This window comes from Phyllostomus discolor, chromosome 5 (genome assembly GCF_004126475.2).
Source record: "Phyllostomus discolor isolate MPI-MPIP mPhyDis1 chromosome 5, mPhyDis1.pri.v3, whole genome shotgun sequence".
Classification (NCBI taxonomy): domain Eukaryota; kingdom Metazoa; phylum Chordata; class Mammalia; order Chiroptera; family Phyllostomidae; genus Phyllostomus; species Phyllostomus discolor.
Genome location: NC_040907.2, coordinates 12793547 through 12821134, shown reverse-complemented (window position 1 = coordinate 12821134; position 27588 = coordinate 12793547). Strand labels below are relative to the sequence as shown.

The 27588-nt window shown below is 37.5% G+C and overlaps 1 protein-coding gene and 1 long non-coding RNA gene across 28 annotated transcripts in view; both read left to right on the top strand.

Annotated features, from left to right (window-relative positions):
- EIF4G3 (eukaryotic translation initiation factor 4 gamma 3) overlaps positions 1-27588 on the top strand; it is a 294941-nt gene that overhangs the window by 52829 nt on the left and 214524 nt on the right. The gene's annotated exons all lie outside the window — the stretch shown is intronic.
- LOC118500525 lies at positions 8879-10481 on the top strand. The gene is made up of 2 exons (XR_004903087.1): positions 8879-9281; positions 9333-10481. It is a non-coding gene; the product is annotated as an uncharacterized LOC118500525 (long non-coding RNA).

Below are 27588 nucleotides of genomic sequence, written 5' to 3'. Positions count from 1 at the left end.
GTCTTAGGGTGAAGGAAGGTGAAGAACTTTTTGTAATCCAGGGGAGTAAGTAGATTCAGCGATTGTCTGAGCCGAGGGGGAAGACCATGGACTGCAAATTAAATTAACCTCATCTTCAGCCAGAGGATAACAAAATGGCGACTTTGTGTTGTTATGAGTGAACGATCCTCAGCTTGGTGTAGGTTCCATGGACTGCTTGTTTAAGAATGTATATATTTTTTCACCACAGATGTTTGTGGGTGTTGCCAAATTTTAGAGCAGTTGGGTTGATGCTTTTGGTGATCTTGGCTCTAAAAGGAAAAGTGAGAGTAACTGTGAAAGGAAGTACACACACATTATTATTACTCAGAAGTGTGTGTGTGGGGGTGGGAAATCAGTGATAGAGGGTACAGCAGAGGAAGGAGACTGCAATATCTCTTCCTCCGTTTTCTGTGTTGAAACATTTTACATACACTTCAAGCTTTTAGTTTCTTCTCTGTAGTTCTTCCTTTATTTTTTCAGCCAGTACAGCTAGTCTCACCGACTTAGCTGAGAAGAGCAGTGGGAATGTAAGATGAAGAAAAAGTGTTGTCGTTCCACTAGTTCTTCATGAAAATATTTCCTTGTGTTTTCACTGAACTTTCTTTGAAGTTGTCCTCCCTCCCTCCGATACCCCTGTCTTCTCCTTTTGGGCCTGTTTCTTTTCCCTTTCACTTCTCTGAATGCAGATTGGTGCGGCCACTGTGGAAAGTAGTATGGAGATACCTCAAAAAATTAAAAATGGATCTGCCTTTTGACTCGGCAGTCCCACTTCTGAGGATTTGTTCAAAGGAAAGCAAAACACTAATTTGGAAGAACACAAGTGCCCCTATGTTCTTTGCCACATTGTTTACAATCACCAAGATATAGAAGCAGCCCAAGTGCCCATCAGTAGATGAGTAGGTGAAACAACTACGGGACATTTACACAGTGGAATAATACTCGACTGTAAAAAAGAAAGTTTTATCCTTTGTGACAGTAGGAATGGACCTAGAGAAAATTGTGCTAAGTGAAATAAGCCAGCCAGAGAAAGACAGATACTTATGATTTCACTCATATGTGGAATGAACAGACTGAATCAACAAGGAAAATGGGGACAGACTCTTAGATGGAGAGTAGGGTGACAGCCAGTGGGGTGGGATGAGGAGGTGGGGGACTGAGCAAAAGGAAAAAGGACTCATGGATGTAGACAACAATGTGGTGATTCCTGGGGAGAGGGGATTATAAGGGGACTAAATGATAATGTAAAAAAATACAATAAAGATTAAATTTAAAAAAAGAACATTAAAAAAAGGAAAAAAATAAAATTAAAGAATCAACCAATGAATGCATAAATGAGTGGAACAACAAAATGAAGGTATATAACTTGTCAAAAGTGACTGTGATTTATCTAGTATGTATATTTTAATTGGCTCCATTGTGTGAAATTAAATGCTAAATATTGTCTTTACAGATGGAATATTAAACCAAGTAGTTCTATTAACACTTGGCACATTTATTTTCTCTATTTTATAACTTTCTTCTCATCTAACAATTCTCATCATTGTTCTTATATTTGAGTGCCTCGAGTTTCTTAACTATCAGATCACTGTGGGGTTAAGAAACACTGTAGGTTCTCTAAACCTATAGTGGTTTGATATTTTGTATCATTTCAGAGCAATCATGATGATTAATTTCAGAAGCAGTTTTTAAGAGTTGTTAAATGAAAGTGTATATTGTAGAACATTTCTAGAAAGATGAGTACAAAACTTGGCAGTGGTTAACTGTAGGATATGATTGGATGATGGAAGATACCCCCTCAACATCTTCTGTACCTAGTACTGTCTACTTTATATTGATCCTCTGTATCATTTGAAATTTTTTAACAGTGATCTTAAAAAAAGTCACAGTTAGTAGCACAGGTTGTCTACAGATCTATAGGCTGTGTTTGTAGCTGTAGTTTTCTTTGTCCTGTTTTTGAAGTATGTAATATTTGCTTCTTCCTTTTATTTACCGAATACATTTAGCTCTCACTCATTGTTTTTATTTATATCCCTTTATTCTCACTGAAATGCTGTTTCATTTCAGAAGTCAGTATGTTTTCCAGAAAATAGTTTAGAGGCCCTTTGGGACTGGTAGAATATTTATTCATTTGCAGATCATGACCCAGTAAAAATGAGGTCGCAAATGTACAAGAATTTGGCTTTTTTTCTCTACTGTCATTATGAAGGAAATTCAGCCATGTGACCTTCAGCATGTTACTTAATTTTGGAATAATTTTTAAAAACAATTTTATTGATTGATTTTAGACAGATAGACAGACAGACAGTCATCCATTTGTTTTTCCACTTTGTCCTTATTGTAGCCAGGCAGCTGAGGACATACCCCATAAAGTTCCATTTTTCAATAAGATGCAGCTACCAAGAGCACATAACATTTCTAACACTTAGTTAATGACACAGCTCTGAAATGTATACAATAAAAACTGATGGAACATGGCAAATTTGAGGATTTCACAGTCAATGAAAGAAACATCTCAGAAACAAATCAAATAGAAGAAAGGTAGATATAAAGCTATCTTGGAAAAACAAATAATTTTGTTGATATATATTTACCTTTTTTTCTTTTTAGCCAGTAAGTGTACATTTTTTTCAAACATACATGGGGTGCTCATAAAAATTCTCCACAAATTAGGCCATAAAAGAAATTATAAATGTCCCAAACTGATACCACATATGACATGTTTTCAGACTCTATCACACATGAATGACCCTTGCATTAAGGAAAACATAATGAGCTATTGCAAACTATTTAGAATGAAGAGGAAAATAAAAGTACTAAATATAAAAAGATATATGGAGAATAGGGCAAGGTGATACCCAGAAGAAAATCTGTGACCTAAAGTGCATTTATTAGGATACTAGGAAGAGTGAAAACAAATTAACTAAGATATAATTCAATCCATTGAACCTGCAATCTTGGCCTATTGGGATGATGCTCTAACCAACTGAACTACCTGGCCAGGGCTTTGAGGTGTTTATTTTTTTTAAATTAGACATTTATTTTTATAAGATTATCTTCTAGGATTCTTTCAAATCTCTGATTTTATATTTTCATACGTAATTCTAAAGGTGATACTCATTCTGAAAATAGTGTTAAAGCAAAATTTCTAGTTAACAATATCCACATAACCTTTAGGATAAATTTTAATTATTAGAATTCATAATCTGATTTGTCTCATAAATGAATTCCAATGTAGTGCTGCATAAAGTAAGCCACGTTATGGGTAGAATTTTGAAATAAAAGTCTCCAGTAATGAAGACATAAATTCATTTTATGTGTGTGTGTGTATATTTTTATTAGCAAATCAACATTTTTATTTTTAATCTTAATAATAGAGAAGGAGCCTTTTCTTTGTTTAGAACCTCCAAGGAAATGGCGTCTTATGCCAACTATATCTTCAAAGATAATTATACTATGGGTTATCAGTCAAATTTAATTAAACTATGACAACTTCTTTCACTAACTTTCCTTCAGTTGGTCAAGTTACGGCGATGGGGAAGATGGTTGTGATCTACACGCCGATTTTGTACAGAAATGTGTGGTCTCTTTCATTAACCTCCGGTAAATGTTGAGCTGCTGTTGGCTTCATTAGAGAATTTTTTTAGTTTCCTTGGCCTTTTGAAAAACAGTTGAACAAAAAGTGAAAAGTGTTTTATAATTTAAACTTCTCTGATACAAAGGGGATGTGATTTTCATTTCTGGAGCCCAAATAGGAAATCAAAAGACTACTATTTCCTCTGTAGTTTTTTGATGAACTAGATGTGAGATAGAAATGCAATTCAGGAATTTTGTGTAATAGTAAAGTGAGTTATAGTGTAAGTAGGCTACATGAATCCTTTTGCTGGTCTGTGGTAATAGGCAAAGTCTGGGTAGCTGCATGCCTGGTAAGTTTCTCTGTGCCCTTGCAATCTTCATCCTTATTGTAGGCAGGCAGCTGAGGAGATGTCCCCTAAAGAGGCAGGACTCCCCATCCTCCCTCTTGTCTTGTCTTTTTTTTTTTTTAAACTATATACTGGGACATTCATGGGCTTGCATTGACCAGAAAGACAAAGCGTGCTTTCATACTCAGGGTTAAGCCATCGCCAGTGTGCCGGGCCTTTGTCAGGGCCCGCACCAGCCCTTTCTCTTGCACCTCCCCCAGTCTCATTGTTCCTGCTTTGCAGCAGCAACTGTATCTTTTTAAAAATTTTACCTCCTCACCTAAAAACAAACAGTTGCAAAAGAAAATTCCCGTTGCTTTTAATGAAAAATGCAAAAGCAAAGAAAAGCAAAGCTTAATTTCCTCTTGTTTTTGATAAACTAGGTACCCTATTATATCTGAGTTGCCATAGCACAAGAGCTAATCTTGTTGAAATTATTCTCTGTCATTTAAAAAGTAAAGTCAAAGTGAACTTTATTTTCTTCTTGTATGACTGTATCATTCTAACTCATTGTTGGTGACTGAAATATTCATTCGTGAAGTACAGACAAGAATCTTTTCACCATTGTCAAATGGTTTTTAAATTATCCAATGTTTTTGTTTTATGAGATAATACAAAGTAGAGAATTTAGTGATGTGGGTTATTCAAAGAATGCCTTTTGCCTCTCTTAATAGGCAAAAGTTAATAGTGTTGGCCTTTGTCCTACATTTGCTTATGTAGAAGTAAATCAGCAAGCTGAAATAGCAAAAGTTATTTTTAAAAACATTTGTATATGTAAACTTTATCAGAGCTGGACTATGTTATTGTTATTTTTGATTTGTACTAAAGAATTTTGTGTTGTCTTTTTTTACACAGGTAATTCACTGTTTTAAATTTTTTTTAAAGATTTTATTTATTTTTAGAGAGAGGAGAAGGGAGGGAGAAGGAGAGGGAGAGAGGCATGAAGGTGTGCGAGATACATCTGTCGGTTGCTTCTCACATGCCCCCAGCGGGGACCTGGCCCACAACTCAGGCCTGTGCCCTGACTGGGAATCAGATGGTGACTTTTTGGGTTCACAGGCCGGCACTGGGAATCAGATGGTGACTTTTTGGGTTCACACCAGCCGGGGCAATATATTTATAATTTTAAGAGAAATTTTGGAGCAGTCTAAATGTCTTAATCTGTGTCTCGTGAAAGTTTGATTTTTTTATTCCCTCATCTGTTACAGAGTTTCCTCATAGACTAGTCATTTGTTAACATAAACTATTGTGTGCCACAGTCCATTGCTTGGCACACTACACAGTGTCTCCTGGGAGGTACCTGTGACCGTTTTAAGCTCTACTTAATAACTTCAGTATTAAACAAGTATGTACAGCCATGCACTGAATTTTGGTCAGTGATGGACCACATATACAGCGGCGGCTCCGTGAGATTATAATGGAGATGACAAATTCCTGTCACCTGGGCACGTTGTACCCCTCGCAAGGCCGTATGTCTGTGGTGATGCGGGCGCAACACTCCAGCTGCCCTGCTGCTGTGTGCAAGTGTAGCACGTGCAGTTATGTACCGCACACAGTGCTTCATAATAAAGGGCCGTTACTGATTTCTGTGTTTACTATACTTTTTCAAAAAATACTTATGTTTGAGAGCGAGGAGAAGGGAGGAGGAATGAGAGGGTGAGAAGCACCGATATGCGAGAGAAGCATCGGCGGTTTGCCTCTCTCACGCCCCCAGCTGGGGCCGTGTGCCCTGACTGGGAATGGAGCCGGTGACCTTCCAGTTTGCAAGCCAACACTGAACCCCGAGCCATACCAGCCAGGATTATTCTATACTTTAAACTGTCATTTTAGAGTGTACTCTTTCTACTTATAAAAAAAAGACCTGCTGTAAAACATTGTCACATTATGCCTGCAGCAGCCTCATGCGTGCTGTGTTTACTGTGACTTGTTGTTCCACTCCTCCCCTGAGGACTTTTTTTTTTTCTTTTTAAAAAGAGAGGAAAGGGGAGAGAGAGAAACATTGACCAGTTCCCTCTCATAGGCACCCCGACTGGGGACAAATCCGCAACCCAGGCGTGTGCCCTGACCAGCAATCCAACCTGGGACCGTTTGGTTTATGGGAAGACACTCCAACCAACTGAGCCACACCAGCCAGGGCTACTATGCCTCCTGATTGCATCGTTTTCTCTTGTGCTTTATTTAATCTCATGTTTTGTTGATCATGGCCCTTAAGTATTCAAAATCCATTGCTAATGTTGCCAATAAGGGGCCGTGTTGGGTGACTGACATGGAAACAAAAAAAGTGAAACAAGGACTGCAGAGGTGAAAATTCAGTGACGATTATTGCTGGTCAGTCAGGCTTGTCTAATTCTACCATAGCTATGGTCTTGAACAAGAATGAAGTAATGGAAGCTTTTAAAGGGTCTGCTTTATTGAATGGAGTGAGACTGACAGAATTTTGAGAAGGGATTATATCACAAATGAAGAAATTTCTAGTGACCTGATGGATCGAAGATCAGACAAGGTAGCAGCAGATCCCTCCCAGCACAATGACAGCGCTGGCCAAAGGAAAAAGTTCATTTGCACCTTTTTTTAAATTTTAATTTTTGTTGAATTTATTGGGGGATATTGGTTAATAAAATCACATAGGTTTCTGGAGTACAGTTCTATAATATATCATCTGCATATTGTATTGTGTGTTTACCACACAAAGTCAAATCTCCTATCACTATTTATCCTCTTTTTACGCTCTTCTGACTCCCCCTACCTCTGTTGTCTGCATGTTTCAACAAAAGGCTGGGCCCTACTGCAGAGTTGAATTTATTGCTAGTTCTGGAGGGTTTAAACGATCAAGAATCATTATTCCGTACATAATGTGAAAGTGAGTGGTGAGTCTTTGAGTGCTGATGTGAAGGCAGCTGAAGAATTTTGGAAACTCTAGATAAGCTGATTATGGAGGAAAACTACTTGCCAGAGCAAATATTCAGTTCGGATAAAACCTCTATATTCTGAGAATGAATACCTAAAAGGACTTTTGTCTATAAGGTGGCCAAGTCAATGCCAGGTTTTAAGGCTTTTAAGGACAGGATCACAGTTTTGCTTGGGGGCAGTATTGCAGGCCACAAATTACAAACCTTTATGATTGGGCACAGTGCAAATCCCAGGCATACCAAGCATATCAGCAAGAACACACTCTCAGTGGACTATAGGACCAATAAGAAGTCATGGATGGCCCAGCTTACTCCAAGATGCTCTCCTGACTTGCCATCCCAGCAGTATGGAGAAGTAGTTTGGAGAACAACACAGCATTCAAGATTGTTGGTAATGCTGCTGGATACCCTCCTTTTATTGGTGATTTTTTAAAAATTACTTTATTGTTGTTCAATTACAGTCATCTGCATTTTCTCCCCCCCACCCCAGTCAAACCCACCTCCCTCCCTTGCTTCCACCCTCACCTATTGGTAATCTTTTTCTAGAAAAGTTTTTATTTATTTAATTTTAGAGAGGGGAAGGGAGAAAGAGAGATAGAGAAACATCAATGTGGAAACATCATTGTGTGGCTGCCTCTCGAGTACCCCTTACTGGGGACCTGGCCCACAACCCAGCCATGTGCCCTGACTGGGAATCAAACCAGCAACCCTTTGGTTCATAGGTCAGCGCTCAGTCTACTGAGCCACACCAGCCACGGCCTTTTATTGGTGATCTTCGTCCCAATATCACAGTGGTATTTCTCCCTCCAGACACCATCTGTATGATCCAAACCATGGATCAAGAAGTTAGAGCAGCTTTTAAGGCCCACTACTTGAGAAGGATCTTTGCCCAGACCATTGTTGAAACTGAGAAAGACACAGATGCAATTCTGGAAGGATTACACCACTTAGGACTGCATCAAGAACTTTGCTTGGGCTTGGGGGTGATGTCATTAAGAAGTACTATGAATGTCATCTGGCGGAAGACACTCATGAGTTTTGTCCATGACTTTAAAGGATTTTCTGAAGATAAGGAGGTCATAAAACCCTAAAAGTTTAGAAAGCAAAAACATAATACATTTTTTAAATAGAAAGAATCTTATAAAAGGATGTAAATAAAATATTTTTGTGCAGCTGAACAGTGTATTTGAGTTTTAAGCTAAGTGTTATTAAGAGACTTGAAAACTTTTAACACAAAAATGTTACATTTAAGCTAAGGTTCATTTATTATTGAAACATGAAACTTTAAAAAAATAAACAGTATTTATAAAGTCTACAGTAGTGTACAGTAATATCCTAGGTCTTCACACTCACCACTCGCCCACTGCCTTACCCAGAGCAACTTCCAGTCAGTCCCACAAGCTCCATTCATGGTAAGTGCTCTACACAGGCGTACCATTTAAAAAAATCTTTAGTGTATTTTTACTGTTCCCTTTCTATGTTTTGTTTTTTTTTAGATGCACAAATACTTAACCATTGTGTTTCAGTTGTAGTACAGTACCATGCTACTAGGCTTGTAACCTAGAAGCAGTAGGTTATACCACAGAGCCAGGTGTGTGGGCTGTACCATCTTGGTTTGTGTCTGTGCACTGGGGTGTTTGCAGAACGATGAAATTGCCATACAACACATTTCTTCCTGTCATTAAGTGATGCACAGCTGTATGTGAAATTCTTAGGTGCTAAAGCTTTGTTGTCACATAGTCTAGAAGAAGGGAATATAATATACAACATGGTAAAAATTTATTCATAGTTATATAAACTGGTATATAAATAGCTGCTTGAAATCTGACGTAAAAATTGTTATTTTGACATTGGTTCAGTCTTTTTTTTTTTTTTTTTTAATCCTCACTGAGGATATGTTTCATCGATGTTAGAGGGGGGAAGGAGGAAGGAGGGCAGGGTAGAAGAGGGGAAGAGAGAAAAAGAGAGAGAGAGAAAGAAAGAAACATTGATTGGTTGCTTCTCATACATGCCCTGACAGGGGATTGAACCCGCAACCTTTTGGTGTATGGTATGATGCTCCAACTGGGCCACCTAGTCAGGGCGGTTCAGTTGCTTCTGGTGTCTTATTTGACCTTTTTACTAGAAAGATAAATTGCACTTAGAAGTCTTAATGTTATCAGTGGCATATTTATAAAGCACTATGTTAAATGCCTTAAATAAATTCTCTAAACTGTATATCAGCTCTCCAAAATAGGTGCATTATTGTCTTTATTTTCTAGGCGAAGACACACATGCTTAGAGAGGTTAAATGTAACTCCTGCAGAAGTCTCACAGGTAGTAAGTGCAAGAATTGGAAGGCTAAAATCAAATTTGGAGTCTCAATTAGTGATGCAAATAAATTGTCTCTGGAGTTGAGTGTTTTTAGAACTGTTACAATGGATGTTCTTAACCCAGTCTGGAGTTGATCTGTTTCAGTTAAATTCTGGAATTACTGGTTCTAGTCCATAGATTAAAGGGCTGGAATTATTGGTTCTGATTTATAGATGGAAGGGCTTGTGTGGGTGTGTTTGATTCAGCTCGAGCCCTTGGGCTGTGTTGCTGTCACTGACTCAGTCTGTCATAGTTGTTGTACGCATTTCAGACAAACGTGTCCTGAGGTGGGCGTTAGCTACTTAAACCTGAAACTAAAGAAAAGCAAAAGAGGGTGGGGAAAAGGGAAAATAAGAAGTCTGTTTTTCAGATGGTTTAAACTACACTGATGATCATTTTATGGATGGGCCTAGCAGGGCTGTCCAACCTTTTGGCGTCTCTGGGCCACACATTAAATACACAAACACCAATGAAAACTGATGAGCAAAAAAAGGGTTTTATGTAAGTTGCGATTTTGTGTTCGGCTGCATTCGTAGCCATCCTGGGCTGCATGCATCCCGTGGGCCGTTGGTTGGACACCCCTGGACAGTGTAAAATTCTAAGGATGAGGTGAAGAAGGAGAATTACATGATGGTGAGCTGAGGCCCAAGGGGAATGGCTACAGTAGGAAGACAGTAGAGAAGGCTGCCCTCGCTACATTTATTTTGAATTTTACTAACCATGGGCTAATGGAGTGTAATCTGTCATACATACCGATTTGTTCTTTTTTCAGAAAGAACATTAATGAATAGTCATAAATCATTTTTTAAATGCAACAGTAGTTCTCTGTCAGTGTGAATAAAAAGCCCTTTGGATATTGTTCATGACCTCATTTGATGATCATTTTTGCATTAATATAAGTACATTTATGGGATTCTCTGGTACCGTTACTTAACTTGGAGCACCGTGCTTCTGGCCTATTTACCTAGATTTACTCTGCTCTAGGAATTTTATTCAGGATACTAGCAGTGTGGAAATTCTGCTCCTGGCATCAGGGTGCCCTGTGAGAGTATAGTTTTCTTAGGGTGGTAACATCCTATTTAGAGGCAGAGATTAGCACTGTTTTACTAATTGTGCTAAGATGCTCTTTGCCTTTTTCACTTTATTGGTATCTTTACTGATGCTACAGAATCGCTGGTGGGTCACGCTGCTGGCACCTTAGCATGAATCAAATACCAAATTCACCAGTGTGCATTCTTAAGAAACAACAAACGTTTTAGTTAATATCTTTGATGAAACAGTAACAATTACTCATTTAATTAAAACTTAACCCCGAGTATATTCTGTGGGAACGAATGGGAGGGACACACACACACGTAGGTTGCGTAGTTGTCCAGTAGTATTTCTGATGGAAACCACTTGTGTGAGTGAATTGCAGCCAGAATGAGTGGCTTTAAAAACAAAATGTAACGCCATTTTTACTTGAATGAATGATAAACTGTGATTATTCAGTTGTGGCTTATTTCACTTCAATGAAAACTGTTGCCAATGATAAAATTACGGGTTTTAAATGAAGAGTAGAATTTTGGAAACTTGGATCTGCCGCCCTCAGTTTGACAGCTTCTTAGTGCTTTATAGACTTTTCTGATGACATGAGTGGTGATATTAACAGACTTGATTTTTAATATTGTACAATGAAATAATATGTCAACATCTGGAAAGGCTGCGTAAGTTAATGCATTAGTATTTTCCAGATGTTCTGTGTATGATGTTACAAATCATGCAGAGGTGAAAGGTTTATTTAAAATGCAATATAGCCCTGACCGGTATGGCTTAGTTGGGTGTAATTCTGCAAAGCGAAAGGTCGCCGGTTCAATTCTTGGTCAGGGCACATGCCTGAGTTTCTGGTTTGGTCCTTGGTCAGGACGTGTATGAGAGGCAACATATTGATGATGTTTCCCTGTCTTTTTCCTTCCCTTCCCCCCTCTCTAAAAATGAATAAAATCTTTAAAAAATAAAAATGAAATGTAGAACAGTTAATTTTAATGTAACCATGTATAAAAAGTTAACATACAATTTTAGATTTCATATTGTACCTAAGTTTTAAAAACTTATCACTTGTCAAGTTTTAGTGGAATAGCAAAAAAAAGAATACCCTCAATTATCAGGAAAGGGTGTTAACATTATTTCTCTTCTTTTTTAACCACATGTCTGTATGAGACCAGATTTTTTTCATAGACTTAAAAATATGTTACAACAGATTGAGTGCAGAAGCACACATAAGATTCCATCTGGTATTATATTAAGCTAGACATTGAAGAGATTAGTAAAACTATAAAAACAATGCTACTCTTTTCCTTAAATTAGAAGAAAAAATTAAGTGGCTATTTTTTAAGATTTTTTTTATTTTTAGAGAGGGAAGGGAGGGAGAAAGAGAGAGAAACATCAATGTGTGGTTGCTGGGGGTCATGGCCTGCAACCAAGGCATGTGCCTTGACTGGGAATGGAACCTGCAATGCTTTGGTTCACAGCCCGCGCTCAATCCACTGAGCTATGCCAGCCAGGGATATGTGGTTATTTTTTAAAATAGTCTCATGTTAACATAGAATTGGTTAATTATTGTTATCCTAAAATAACTTAATAGATACTCAAATTTTTTTCAAGTTTTAATTTCTGATGTGGTGGTAAATATACAGGGATATATAACCCATTTAAGCAAAAGATTTTTAGGTTCTTCAGTAATTTTTAATTGTAAAGGAGGAGTTCTGAGACCATACAGTTTAGAAACACAATTAGATCTCAATAATTGAAACTATAATTTCCTTATAAATAGATGTTAAAAAATCTCCTAGGCTTTAATTTCTAATGTGGTAAATATACAAGGTTGTGTAATCCACTTAAGCAAAAGATCTTTAGGTTCCTTAGTAATTTTTAAGTATAGAGGGACCATAAAGTTTAGAAACACAATTAGATCTCAGTAATTAAAGATATAATTTCTTAGTTCTTGTTTTTTAATTAGGTAATTTTTTAAAGGAAAAATAAACTTTCCCTGTTATAATTTATTAATAATTTAGTTATGATAAATTAAATTATATGTTATGGATTATATCAAGCACCTTACATGTATTATTTTAATTTTCACTGGAACCCTATAAGTGCTATCAGTCTCACAGATAAGAAAATTTGAGTCTTGAAAAGCTAATTAACTCCCCCAAGATCGTACAACTATTAAGTGGTGGATCCAGGATTTGAATCTGACATCTTGATATTTAGAGTTCACATTCTTGATCACATAAAATGTTTGTCAAAATGGCCTGCATTTCTCTTAGATTTAAAGTGAGTTGGAATTAACAGTTTTTGAAAAAGATTATTTATTTTTAGAGAGGGAGAAAGAAAGGGAGAAAGAAAGGGAGAGAAACATCAACGTGTGGTTGACTCTTGCATGCCCCTTACCAGGGATCAGGCCCGCAGCCCAGGCATGTGCCCTGACTGGGAATGGAACCAATGACCCTTTGGTTTGCAGGCCAGTGCTCAATCTACTGAGCCACATCAGCCAGGGTGAAATTAACAGTTGTATACAAGTGATTATTTACTCATAATGTCCTCTTACACATTCTGTCCTTAACTTTCATAAAATTTTCCTTTCTGGTCTCTGTTTTTTCTTTTATAAGCATAGCATGGAAGTCAAAGCCGTGGGGGACAGAAACAATATAAGTTAAGTCTCTGCCATGTTATAGAAAGTGTGTATCCTCTCTAGTCTTTTTTTTTTTTTTTTTTTTAAGATTTTATTTATTTATTTAGAGGAAGGGAGGGAGAAAGAGAGGGAGAGAAACATCAATGTGTGGTTGCCTCCCACATGGCCTGCCCTGAGGACCTGGCTCGCAACCCAGGCATGTGCCTTGACAGGGAATTGAACTGGAGACCCTTTGGTTCATAGCCCGAGCTCAATCCACTGTGCTACACTAGCTAGGCCCTCTCTAGTCTTTATAATAATTCTGTGACACAGCTGTTTATGAGGAAATTGAAGTTTGGAGAAGTGAAGTAATTTTCCTAACTTAGGAAGTAGAGGGATCAAGATTGAAAGTGAGGTTTTAGTTTTCCAAAAGTTGTTGTTCTCTTTCCATTCTATCTGCCGTCCCCCAAACAATATCATGAGTGGGTAGGGAAAAAATGGAAGAACCAGCACTTATTTCTGTGCCAAGTTGTTCTCTTCATCCTCCTCTTTCTTCTTCTTCCTCCTCCCTCCTCTTGTTCTCCTTTCTTCTCCCTCCTTCCTCCCTTCTTTGTCTGTCCTTCCTTTTTTCTTCTTCTTCCTCCCACCTCCTTCCTCCTCTTTTCTTCCTCCTCCACCTCCTCCTTCTTTGTTGTCTTCATCTTCTTCATCTTTGTCTTCTTCATTGTTGCCTTCTTCCTCTTCCTCATTGTTGTCTTTTCTTCTTCAACGTCTCCTCCTCTCCTTTTTTTCCTCCTCCTCCTCCTCCTTCTTCCCCTTTTCTCTGATTACCTACAGAATCTCTCCCCTGATCCTGGGTGGTCTGAGTTGTTGGTGTCTCTCTTGACTGTGAATCCTGAGTGACTGGGATCTGTGAGTACTGTAGCTGGGTAGGCTGGCTGGAGGAGAGACGTGGTACTTAGGTTAGGTACTTTGATTTGATGTTTGAAGTAATACCTTTAATCTTTGGGTGATGCTTGGGCCGGCTTGAGTGCCACATTCTTTTTTCTCTAGTCTTCGCGTAACAAGTTGATCCTTTTGGTCATTCAGACCAAGATTTATTCTGTCTGAATAATCCCTACCTTGATAGCCTTTATCAAGAGAAAAAGAGAAGCAGGCAGCTTTGGATTCTAATTAGCTTTGGAATGAATTTGTTTATTTGAATTGTTCAACTAGGCATCCTTATATAGAAAAAGTCTTTTGTCTTGTTGGAGAAAGGACATTAAAGTATAAGGAATAATGAGAGAGTGTTTGAACAGTGTTCTCTCATGTAAGATAGCATTTATTGAACACTTACGATATATTTAGTTGTTTATAAGGATTATTCATTTCATATAATCCTTTTAACAGTTCTTTAAGGTATTACTTCCTGTTTTCTTTTACAAATATAACTGAGGCTAAGTGAAAGGAAGCAACCTGCAATCTCTCTTAACAAGGTAGGAAAGCCTGGAATTTAATCCAGGTAATAGATTAGTGGAAGGAAGGAGGGAAGGTATTCCATGTCATGGGAGCTGCAAGTCAGTAACTAGCCTGCTGTTTGTTACTTAGGAGAGGTCTCACTTTGTGGAGTGGGAAATAAAGATTAAGTTGGAGAGCTCCCAGCTGGTGGTGGTAATCAGATCACAGAATTTGGAAGTGGAGGTAAAAAACAGTTGGGGAGCCATTGTTATTGGTGACCACGATGGTGTTCAGGAAAATTGATCTGATGATGTTGTACCGTATGAATTGAAGAGGAAGAGATTCTAGTCAGGAAAAAGGCAGCTACTGCAAGCCGAGAATGAAGATCTGAATTGAGATGATGGCAATGGCTTGGGAAAGGGAAGATGAGGTGGCTTCTAGAAAAATTACAGAAGTGGTATAGAAAATTGAATGAATTTCTAGGCTAAAATTGTATATTAACAATAACCTTGAATATTAGTTAATTTAGTGTTACTATACTGGATTAGAGGTAGTATAGCTTGGCCCATTTTAGCCAGTAGGATTTTTGAATAAAAAATATGTTTAAATGCAGTAGTTTTTGATATATAACATAATGATTTTTAGATAAGATAATTATACGCACCTCTACAGAGTTTATTAATATGAGTGTAGTTGGTGTGGCATTGTTAACATTTGGAAACTGAGTCATAAGAGGAGTGGTTGGGATGTTTTGTGCACAGATGTACTGGTTGGTCTGAAGCTGTGTAGTCAGAATTACAATTTTTAAAGGAGTCATGTCAGATGTTACTATACCATATCTTAATAAGCTCAGCATAGTTAATTATCTTCCGGGTTGTGTTTCTTCTCTGCTTGAACGCAGGATAGATAATTCTATGTTATTTAGAGGTCAGGTTATATAACAAATACATAATTAAAATTTGAGTCACACTTAGGACTTTGAGAACCAAAGAAATGAGTCGGTTTAGCTCTCAAATCTCATACTGACTCTAGAACCTGTGTTTCCTGAGTGGATGGCAGGAGGCGGCCCTGTTCACATTTCCGTTTCTGTCTTTTCCTCTGCTCTCCACAAGTCGTGGTGGAGTTTGGGTAGGCTAAATGCAAAAACGATGCGATTCTATAAATACATACTGGCACCCATTATATTTTACTTATGTATAAGAAACTTGGCAACTCTACTGATTTCCATGGTATCAGGTCTACAAGGAATATTTTTGTTATAAACGGGTTACTTATATTTGAATTAAAAAGTAATTTGTTACTTTTGCATAGTCTTACTATCCTGAGGCAATTTCTTCTGATTAAATTGAGCAGTAACTGTTAAGATGAAATGGTTTACTTGGGACAAGGCATATTTTCAGATATCAGAGTGGACACTTTATACATACTTACACAAGTGAAAAGTATGTTTCTGTTAAATTTTATGTTAACCAAGTTTTTGATAAGCATCTTTTAACTTAGCAATATAAAAATTATATATTAAAAAGATAATATTTGCATTTGAAAACAATTTAAACAGGGTGAAAGATGGTATACAGTGAAAAGTAAAGTTCCTTCTCGCCCTGAGCTCCCCAGTAGTTTTCGCAGAGGCAGCCACATTTGTCAGCTTCTTCTGTGTTCTTTCAGAGTTGTGTGCAAATGCAATCATATCATAAAGCTTTACAGACATTTAAAATTTGCAAAGCCATCAAATTTATTAAATATATTTAAGTACCAAGCAATAGAACAGATTGTTTCTAGCCCTTAAAAAATATAACAGGAATAAATTTTACTAGAGAACCAGGTTATAGATTTTGGTTTTTGAACTGTATACAAACTCATTTCAACTTTTATATATTGGAATTGTGTGCAACTTTATTGTTTTTTTAAATAAATGAAGAAACCATATGTGTAGCATTCTTAAATAGTTATAGGCAGTAACTCTTGAACATCTAGATTGTCATTTTCATAAGACTTTTGTTTACATTTAATTAGCAGAACTAGAAGGCATCCAGAATCTTTTTTTAAAGATTTTAAAAAAGATTTTATTTATTTATTTATTTATTTTAGAGAGAGGGAAGGGAGAGAGAAAGAGGGGGAGGGAGAGGGAGAGGGAGAGGGAAGGGAGAGAGAAAGAGGGGGAGGGAGAGGGGGAGGGAGAGGGAGAGGGAGGGAGAGAGAGAGAGAGAGAGAGAGAAACATCAATGTGCAGTTGCTGGGGTCTGTGGCCTGCAACCCAGGCATGTGCCCTGACTGGGAATCGAACCTGTGATGCTTTGGTTCACAGCCTGCGCTCAGTCTACTGAGCTGTGCCAGCCAGGGTGCATCCAGAATCTTTAATTGACTCAATCATCAAGTTTAGAGGGAGGCCAACTCCACTTGAACTTGACCTCAGTTGTGTTGGTCTGAAACCACTGAGATAGAGATGGAGCAGTGGGGCAGAATAGGAGCAGATTTTGTGAATTAAATATTCATAATATGGTGGCATTGTTTTACTTGACTCATTATGGAAGTTCAGAATTTGTATGTACCTACCCATGCTTGAATATTAAGTACCAAAATATGGCAGAACCAACTAGAAGTTACTTTAAGATAAGAGCAGAAAGTCTTGGTATGTTTAATATTGTATTTCAAAATATTCTTTCCTTTGCTCTTTTTCTTCTTTTTAAGTTTTCCAAATATTTGTACCTTTTTGACCTTACTGTTCCATCTTATTTTAACTCTTTATAAGCCAGCCATTTTTGAAGAATGACACTTGGTTATTTTTAAAATATTTTTGAAAAACTCTCTTAAATTTAAACATGTGACACTGGATACATGTTGATTACATTGGCCAGGAATTTATGGAAGAAAGTCATCTTGGCCACGCCCATTCTACGTATGAACATAAAATGTGCTGAAAAACTTTCTGATAGTTGTTATTATAACATACCATATTTTTCAGACTGTAAGCTGTACTTTCCCCCCAAGTTTGGGAGGAAAATGGGGGTGCATCTTCTAGTCCAAATGTAGCTTACCTGGCTCACTGTGGGGCAGGGTGGGGGGGCGGCAGCCTGTGTTATTTATGTTATTAAATATTTTACCACATTTTTTGCTTCAAAAATTTTCCTCTAAAACCTAGGTGTGTCTTATGGTACGGTGCATCTTACAGTCCAAAAAATTCAGTACTTTCATTTTAGAATTTTATGTTGAAAAGAAATGTTGCTGTTTTAGAAGAAAACACCTTTCTGGGAATTGAGCGTGCCTACAGTGAGAAAGGAAGACATTACCTGTAGTTATTTCCATATCTCAGAATCAACAAATAAAGTAATATTGACTTCATGTGGATCTGTATCCTAAGAAATTATGTTTAGAGTTGCAGTAGTTTGTAGGATTTTTTTCTCCGTTAGGACATTTTTATTGAATATTGAAAGTAGATTATAGTGAGGAAAAAGTTTGTACTTTTAAAAAAAAATTATTTTCATTTATTTTTTAATTTGTTTTGGAGAGGGGGGAATGGAAGGAGAAAGAGAGGGAGAGAAACATTGATTGGTTGCCTCTCATACGTGCCCTGACCAGGAACTGAACCTGTAACCTAGGCCTGTGCCCTGACTGAGAATCCAACCAGCGACCTTTCACTTAGTGTGATGATACCCAACCAACTGAGCCACACCAGTCAGGGCAAAGTTTGTATTTTTTTGTTGTTGTTGATAACTTAATCAAAATCGAAAGATAACTTAGTCCAGGCTTTTGCTTCATGATCAAAAGTTGACCTCTATCATCTTATATGGTCACTAAGCATGGTTGGAGAAACTGCTCTCCCCGATGGCTCTGAGCGGGTGTGGTGGCGAGAGCGACTCCTGCAGTGCTCAGCAGGCCTTACTGGCTGTAAATTTGTAAGTAGATGGAATGATGGAAATGTTTCCAGGTGCTTCGATATTAAAGAATGATGACCACAGAAGGAAGAGAGTTATATTTTCTAAGTGGTGATAGTATTTTATATTGTCATTAATATTCATCAGATAATTTCTTCAGGGGAAAATAAGATTTACTGAAAAAATTTTAAGTGGGCCAAGGGCTTTGGAGCAATACCTTTTGCTAATTAAAAGGCAATACCTTTTGCTAATTAAAAGGTATTGATTTTCCCCATCAGTCTACTTGATATTTGGCACAATGGGAACAAGTATATTCAGTAGCCTGACTTTTAGCCTGTGACATTTTGGTGTATTTAACTTGGCCAGGAACACTAGTTGTTTGATGTAAATGAAAAAAGCAGTTTTGCCCTGGCTGGTGTGCCTCAGTGGATTGAGCGCCAGCCTGCGAACCAAAAGGTCGCTGGTTTGATTCCCAGTCAGGACACATGCCTGGGTTGCGGGCCAGTACGCAAGAAGCAACCAGTGTATGTTCCTCTCACACATCCATGCACACATACGTGTTTCTCTTGATGTGAACCATTCATGTGCCCTACCAGCCACACTCAATGGCGTTACTTCTGCTGGACCCTGTATATCTTGTCTTATATTTAATGGTAGATAAGGGAGTTTTTTGCCCGTAGCACTAAGTTTTCATTACCTGATTTAATAGGAGCCCAGCGGCTCTTGTCCTGAACTTTTTTTCTGGGAAGATAGTTCTGTAAGATTGATTCAAAGTATAAGGCTTAGTTTTATGCTTTTGCTAGTTTGAGAAAGTCAAGTGTTTTGACATGGACTGGATGTAGACAGTAAAGAAAAAGCAAAAGCGTATACTAGATATGGTAGCGAATAATATTCTGAAAAAGATATTCTATAATCCAGTTGAATTATAGCATTTGGATCTTGAAGTAAGAGCTTCTTGCAGAGAATTGAGCTGATTTGAATATAAGTTGATCTGTCTCAGCAAATTATCATTTAAAAAATTTAAAAATATGTTATCATTGTATTTGTGGTGCCTTCATTTTTTTTGTGAGACATGGTAGCCTGTTAGCTTTTGTCATATTAGCTTATTTTCATTTAAATATTCTATTATGTATGTGGTTTTGTTTGTAAGCCACCTCAAATTCGTGGTAGAATAAAGCAAGGCATAAATAAGATAACAATGGAAAAACAGACTCATGTACCATGACTAGAGCTGAAACAAAAGAATAAAAAAGCCTTGTAGTTTTAAGAGAGATGATATAAATTTCTTTCATGTGCTTATGAATTTATATTTGTACTTGTATTTAAGCCTTCACACTCATAAATTCATAATAAAATGAATTAAGTTAAACTTATTTCTCTTTCTACCTTTATTCAATCCATTCTTCATAAACAATCAGAGTGGCCTTTTAAAAATAATATTATGACCCTCCTCTGTTTCAACTCTGCCGTTGTTGCCTGTTGATTAAGGTTTCATATTGCTTCCTAGGTTCTCCCTACACAGCCTCAAATGATGTAGCTCCTCTTAAATTTCCAAACTCTGTCATTACCTCTCCCTGCATACTCTGTTTCCTTGAGTCTCATCATCCTTGAGCACAGCCCTTTTCTAGCTCTTGTCTTTGCATCTGAGGGCCTCCCCCTTCCTGGAATGCTCTTTCCCTTGCTCTTCATAGGCTGCATTATTTGTGTCCTTCAGATAACATCAGTTTAGTTGGTATCTCTTCTACCTTATCTAGAATAGTGTTACCCATATTATATAATTCTTTTGATTTTCATCATACCATTTTTACCATTTTTTTTTGCCATGTTAATTATCTGGCTTGTTTACTGACTTTCAGTCTTTCTGTCCCCAATAGAATGTAAGCACCATGAGCGTGGTGACTTTGCCTATCTTACTTACTACTTACAGCTACCCATGAAATGTTTGTTGAGAATGAATGAATGAGGTTTCTGGCTGTTTGTTTATAAACCTACTACTTGCATTTGTCTTTCTAGAACCACTTGTGTCATGATTGTATCATATTCCAATTGGGGGCCAAGAAGAGGGAATTGACAGGGATTGGATGTCAAATGTTGGGCAGCGTGCAGAGATGATTTCATGTAGTGATTTAGTTAATTGTCACAGTAATTTACGAATGTTTAACTGTTAGCATTTTACAATTAGGGAAGCTACTACTTAGAGGTCAACTATGATTACACAGTGTACGAAGGGCGAAAGCTAGGACTGGAACCCAAGGTTGTGTGACTCCAGAGCCTCCACAGCACAGCGTGCTAGTGTTGGTTTCTCTGTGCAGAAACTGCTCGTAGGCAGGAAGGTATGATTTTGGTCTCTTGAACAAAAGAGGTCAAGGGTCTTATTTCTCCATTCTTTCCCCCCTCCTCTTTAACACTTTCACTGTGGTAAGCCTGTCTTTATAGTCATTGTTCATCCTGTGGATGAAATGAGTCTCACTCACTGTTCTCTTGAGAATTCTTTATAACTTGTCTACAATCCTGTTTTAAGATTTTAAAAAGTTCAGCAGTAGTTAGGGAGCAGGGAGGATTTAACATTCTTTTTTGGCTGCCTCCATGCGGGTTAGTGACTATCAGGTGTAGGGCACTGGGTAGCTGGTATCCAGGATGGGGAAAGGCACCGGGCAGTGAGTAGAAGGCAGCACACTATAGGAGCAGACTTCAGCGAGCCGTTCGGACTGGGCTGGTGGGCCGCTGTATTTCAGCCTGTGACTATAGTGCATTAGGTCAGACTTCAACAATGTTTTTCTTAAAATACTAAGGAGCATTCGTGAGGCATTGTACTGTAGAGAGTGTTTTTTTATAAACATGGGTTTTTTTAGAAATATATCCAAATATTTTTCCTTTAGAACAGTAAATTTGTCAGAATGAGAAGCATAGTTTGAGATAGTTGACCTCAATATTTTTAGTTTTTTAAACTGAGGGAATACTTATTTTATTTTTATTATTACTCTGTTACAGTTGTCCCAGTTTTTCCTCCTTTGCCCTCGCCTGCCCATTATAAACCCCCTGTCTCCTGTCACTGTCAGTCTGTTCCATGTTTCCATGCTTGTGGCTCTGTTTTGTTCGTGACTTTGTTTTGTTCATTAGATTCCTCTTATAGATGAGATCATATGGCGTTTGTCTTTCACAGACTGGCTTATTTCACTTAGCATAATATTCTCCGGTTGCAAAAGGTAGTTCTTTTTGCTGTGTAATATTACTGAAGGTGGTTTAATAGGAAAAAGAATTGAAATGGAATATATCTTCCTGTTTCTTTTAATATGGATGGTTATGTTAAAAAGTATTTTTTCTTCTGACATTTATTCTTCTCCATTTCATTTTATTACTATTACTCTCAAGTAATTATAGATAAGCATTCACTGTCATTATTACTGAATTAACATTTAGATGTGATTATTGGCATATCAGAAGTTGCTTTAGTTATTATGAACCTAGTCTGAGTTTAAACAATATGTGCACTCTGATTATTTCAAATAATACCATCAAGTTTTATTAGCAGTAATTTTAAGAATCTCACTAACATCAGTTTATGAACATACCATATTTTTCGAACCATAAGACACACCTAGGTTTTAGAGGAAAATAGGAAAACAATTTTGAAGCAAAAAATACGGTAAAATATTTAATAACATAAATAGCAATATTTCACCAATGTAAATGTAAACAGAACTCAACAGCAGCATTAACAATTATTATTCCTCCCAAATTTGGAGGGGGAGCATGTCTTACAGTCTGAAAAATATGGTCGCACTATAACTCTTTCATCTCCATCATTGATGAATTTAATTATGTTTGGAAACTTAAGGTTTGTGTTATGAGATCTTAAGCTATAACTGAGCATTTATAGTCTTTTCCTTACTGAATTTATTGGGGTGACACTGGTTAATAAAATTACATAGGTTTCAGGTATACAACACTATAATGCATCATCTGAATATTGTGTGTTCACCACAAGCATTTAAAATCCTAAGTGAGCAGTCTTGTACAAAGTGTTGGGGAAAATTCTCTTATTAGGTTAAATCATGGGTGGGCCACCTATGGCCCACTGCCAGCTACCTATTTTTGTAAATGAGTTTTATTGGAACATAGCTGCACCCATTTATTTTATTGAATACTGCTTTTGCATTACAACAGCATAGGGTAGCAGTTGTGTTAGAGAACCTGTGGCCCTCCGGTTCATACAGGTCTCACGTATGCACAGTTACTTACTATCTCGCCTCCTAAGAACAATTTTTAACTTATATAGCAAACTTTCATATTACGTAGTTTTCCACCTTGCCTTTCTGTTTCACTGTCTTTCTTAACAGTACCATTTATGCTACCTCCTATACTTTGTGGGTTTTTTGTTACATGTTTTAACACTCTATGTTTAAAAGCTAATAACACATCACCATTATTATTACTTTACTTTCAACATTCAATCATTCAAAAATAAATTTTAAGAAATATTTTTTATATTAACTTACATATTTATTTTTTGTTTTTTTATTTCTCCCTGCATATTCACTCTTCCATCTAGGATAATTTCCATGCAGCCTGAATAATTTCCTCTAGAATTTCTCATAGTGTCGGTGCTGGCAACACATTTATCGACCTCAGTTTGTCTGCAAATGTCTGTATTTTATACAGTTCTCTGCTGAGACTTTTATTTTCAGGTGTGCCTCTTTTGATGTGTTTTTGTGTTGTTGGTTATGTGTCACATTCCTGTCTTGTCCATCCTTGTCATTTTTAATACTTACTTTTCTTTCTTTTTAAAATCTATTTCCTCATTCACTGACTCCTCTGTGATCTCAGTTCTGCTTCTGATAACCACCCATTGATATTTTTTCTTTGGTAGATACTATGTTGTTTGGTTTTAAAATTTCTTCATTTTTTAAAAATAGTTTTGTTTATCTGCTGAGGATTTCTGTCTTTTCATTTACTTTAAATGTGTTTACCTTTACATCTTGGAGCATACTTATATCAGTAGCTTTATAGTTTATGCCTGGTAATACTAACACTTGCCTTTTCAGGGATGGCACCTATTGATTGTTTTTTCTCTTAAGAATTGGAGAAATTCTTGTATGTCAAGTAATTTCTTTTTTAAGATTTTATTTATTTTTAGAGAGGGAAGGGAGGGAGAGAGGGAGGGGGGAGGGGGAGAGAGAGAGAAAGAGGGGGGGAGGAAGGGAGGGAGGGAGGGAGGGAGAGAGAGAAACATCAACATGCGGTTGCTGGGGGTCATGGCCTGCAACCTAGGCATGTGCCCTGACTGGGAATCGAACCTGCGACACTTTGGTTCGCAGCCCGTGCTGAATCCACTGAGCTACGCCAGCCAGGGCGTATGTCAAGTAATTTTTGATTGTGTCCTAGGCACTGTAAATGTTATGCTTTATAAATTCTGGATTGTTTGGAGAACATTTTGTAAGAAGGCAGTAAACCTTGTTAAATTTGACTAGTAGTTATTGAGAATTGATTATATTTTCCTATTTTTGTATGCCGAGTAATTTTAAATCGTGTCTTGGAAATTTAAAATTGTACATTTTGTAGATTCTAGGTCCTGTTATAGTCTTACTTAGGCTTAGGGCTCGGGTTATAGCTCTGCTTGGGGGGTTGTGGGGAGCAGTTCTAATCTTTTAACATGCTGCTTTGAATTTGCCCCATTTATGTAAAGCTCAGAGGTGAGCCTGGTGGGATGTGTGTGGGTTCATACAAAGAATTAGAGACCCTCCTTTTCCGGTTTTTTGGAATACTCTGGCCCATCAGGACTCTTCCTCTGGCCAGGAAGAAAAGGCTTCTGTTGTAGTTCTGGCTGCTTGTATTGCTGCTCTGTTGCATAGTTCTGTGACAGGGCCCCTCCTTCAGGGCAAAAGGCCGTAGAGAAAAAGATAAAACAGTTAACAATAACAGCAGCAGCAGCAGCACAAAAGGGACCCCCCACACACATCATATGGGATGGTTCACTGAGTTGGACTCCTTTTCTCGATCCCCATTTTTGTTTGCTTTTTCAGAGTCTGCATGTACATTGCTTTTGTATTTTGTCTAGAGTTTTTAGTTGTAATCACTGAGGGTGGGGAGAGCTGTAGTGGGTGTACTTTACCTTGGCTGGGTGGAACACCTCTCTTTAAAGAATGAAACCATTTCCTTTTTGTTGTTTCACCTTCTTTCTTCAGGCATTTTTTTATATAAAGCTAGCAGCTTTCTTTAGTTGTATTTTAGGCCTGATGGTGAATTCATAATTACCATTTTGATTGGGCTTGATTGCATATTTCCTAAATCTTATCAAGCATATTCCAGTTTTCATTTGTAAGTTAAAACTTACAAGTTTTTACTTTATAAATGATAACTTCAGCAGATGGTCAGTCTGTCAAGTGTAATGAAAAAAGTTTTCATACTGGTTATACTCTGAAGATCTGTGTGTACCTTACTATCAATACTGTATATACGGGCTACCACTTACTTGATTTCAACAAAGTATTCATATCTTTTTGGACAATATAATGAACTAAAGTGGGTGAATTTATAGGCATTTGATCAATTGCCCTCAAGCTATTTTTTTTTGAAGATTTTGTTTATTTTTATGGATGGGAAGGGAGAAAGAGAAGCAGAGAAACATCATTGTGTGGTTGCCTCTCACATGCCCTCTACTGGGGTCCTGGCCCGCAATCCAGGCACGTGCCCTGACTGAGAGTCGAACCTGTGACCCATGTCCATGCTGTAGCATGTATTAGTATTTCCTTTCTTTTTAAAAAAGATTTTGTTATTTACTTTCATTTTATTCATTTATTTTTTAGAGAGAGGGGAATGGAGTGAGAAAGAGAGGGAGAGAAACATCAACATGTGGCTGCCTCTTATGCTCTGCCCACCAGGGACCTGGCCAACAAACCAGGCATGTGCCCTTGACTGGAAATCAAACCAGCAACCCTTTGTTTCGCAGGCCAGCACTCAGTCCACTGAGCCACACCAGCCAGGGCTATCTATTTACTTTTAGAGAGACAGGAAGGGAGGGAGAGAAACATCAGTGTGCAAGAGATATATTGATTGGGCCTGCAACCCAAGCATGTTTCCTGCCTGGGAATTGAAGCATCAACCTTTCTGTTCTCATACCAGCACTCAGTCCACTGAGCCACACCAGCCAGGGCACCTTTCTTTTTATTGCCAAATAAAATTTAATATTAACAATATACCATGTGCTTTTATTCATCAGCTGATTGACAGTTGGGTTGTTTTCACCTTTTGACTATTTTGAATAATGTTGCATATATATAAATATTCATGTATGAGTTTTTGCAAGGACATATGTTTTCATTTCTCTTGGTTATATACCTGAGAGTGAAGTTGATGGATCATATGGTAACTCAATGTATAAACTTTTGAGGGACTGTCAGGCTATTTTTAGAGTGGCCGTACTATTTCACAGCCCCACTGGCATTGTATGAGAGTGCCAGTTTCTCTGCATTCTCATCAGTACTGGCTTTTTGGTTCTAGCACTCCTAGTGGGTGCGAAGTGACGTTGCATTGTGGGTTTAATTTGCATTCCTTGGTAACTAATTATATTGAGTATCTTTTCATGTGCTTTTTGGCCATTTGTATATTTTCTTTGGAGAACTGTCTATTCAGATTTTTTGTCCATTTAAAAAAATAGGTGGTTTGTGTTTTTATTATTTAGTTGTAAGGGGTCTTTGTATATTCTGGATACAAGTCCCTCATCATACATATGATTTGCAAATATTTTCTCTCCATCCTGTGGGTTGTCTTTTCAGTTTCTTGATGGTGTCTTTTGGAGCACAAAAGGTTTTAACTTTGTTGAAGTGCAGTTTATTGTTTTTTGTTATTGCTCTTGCTTTTGGTGTCTTACTTAACAGTCTATTGCCAAATAGGAGGTTGTGCAGATTTTTCCTGTGTACTTCTAAAAATTTATAGTTTTATCTTTTCCATTAGGTCTTTGATCCATTTGGAGTTAATTTTTATAGACATTTCTTATGAGTCAGAACTAATATCAAAGGGAATATAGCTATTTCCAAATCATCTGTATTTTAAATAGTTCTGCTTTTGAGGGATCGTGCATTGTATCTTTGTGAAATAGGGTATAGTTTTGAAATTTTGCCCTCATGCTATACAATTTATCTTCCTTCTTCATTATCAAAAACTTTGTAGCAAGGAGGAGAAAGTGGAGAAGGCAGACATTGACTGACGTTATCATATTGCTCTAAAGCTTAAATAAGATGTTACGCAGAAAAAAAATCTTTTGTATTCACTTGTTGTCATCTCCTGAGATCAGTTAACTGTGTCTTCTCTAAAGCAGTATTTGTGCGGTGGGTTTGTGCTTTCACTTTTCCTTTTAGTGAGGCAATGATAACTTGAGGCTGTCACTTTAAGAATATTGCTTATGCTGAGCATTGGGGTAAGTAGCATTTGAAGTGGAGTGGGGCAGAGTTCAAGAACATTCAGCTGGGGTTTGTAAATGGAACTTTAGTGTTCCAGCAAACTGCAGGAAGATTTCTCTTGACGTTCACTACTTGTTTTCTAACTTGTCAAAATCTACCTTTTTTGTTTGTTTGTTTGTTTGTTTGTTTTCTAAGAGAGGGAGAGAAACATCAGTAAGTGGTTGCCCCTTGCGTGTCCTCTACTGGGGACCCAGCCCTCAACCCAGGCATGTGCCCTGATTGGGAATTGAACAGGCAACCCTTTGCTTTGCATTCCAGCACTCAATCCACTGAGCCACACCAGCCAGGGCTCAAAATCTACCTTTTGAGGAGATACTGACTAGTCAGATCCAAGTTCAGTTATGATTCCATTGATCCAAAACTCTCCTGAGGAGAGTTCATCATTCATGAAATTCCAGCAAACATCTGTGCTTAAAAGAATTAGAGGTCCCCACTTTCCTTCATGATATAAATAGGAAACAGATCATTATGTAATCTCTCTATATCCTATCCTGGATTTTTCTGATGAAATTTTGTCACTGAAATTTTTTTATTTGCCAAATTGATGCTTAATGTGTAGTGAGTATGTAGCAAGTACTTTAATAATCAGTTTAGAGCCCTGACTGGTGTAGCTCGGTTGGACGTTGTTCTGCAAAGCAAAAGGCTGCTGGTTCAATTCCCAGTCAGGGCACACGCCTGGGTTGTGGGTTCTGTCCTGGTTGGGGTGGGGCATGTGTGAGAGACAACCATCTGATGTTTCTCTCCCTCTCTTTCTCCCTCCCTTCCCCTCTCTCTAAAAATAAATAAAATATTTAAAAAACATAATCAATTTAGAGTCTATCATACTTGAATTCTCTTTGACCTTCAAATTTTTTTTCTTTTTCTTTTTTTTAATATATTTTATTGATTATGCTATTACAGTTGTCCCATTTCCCCCCTTCTCTCCCC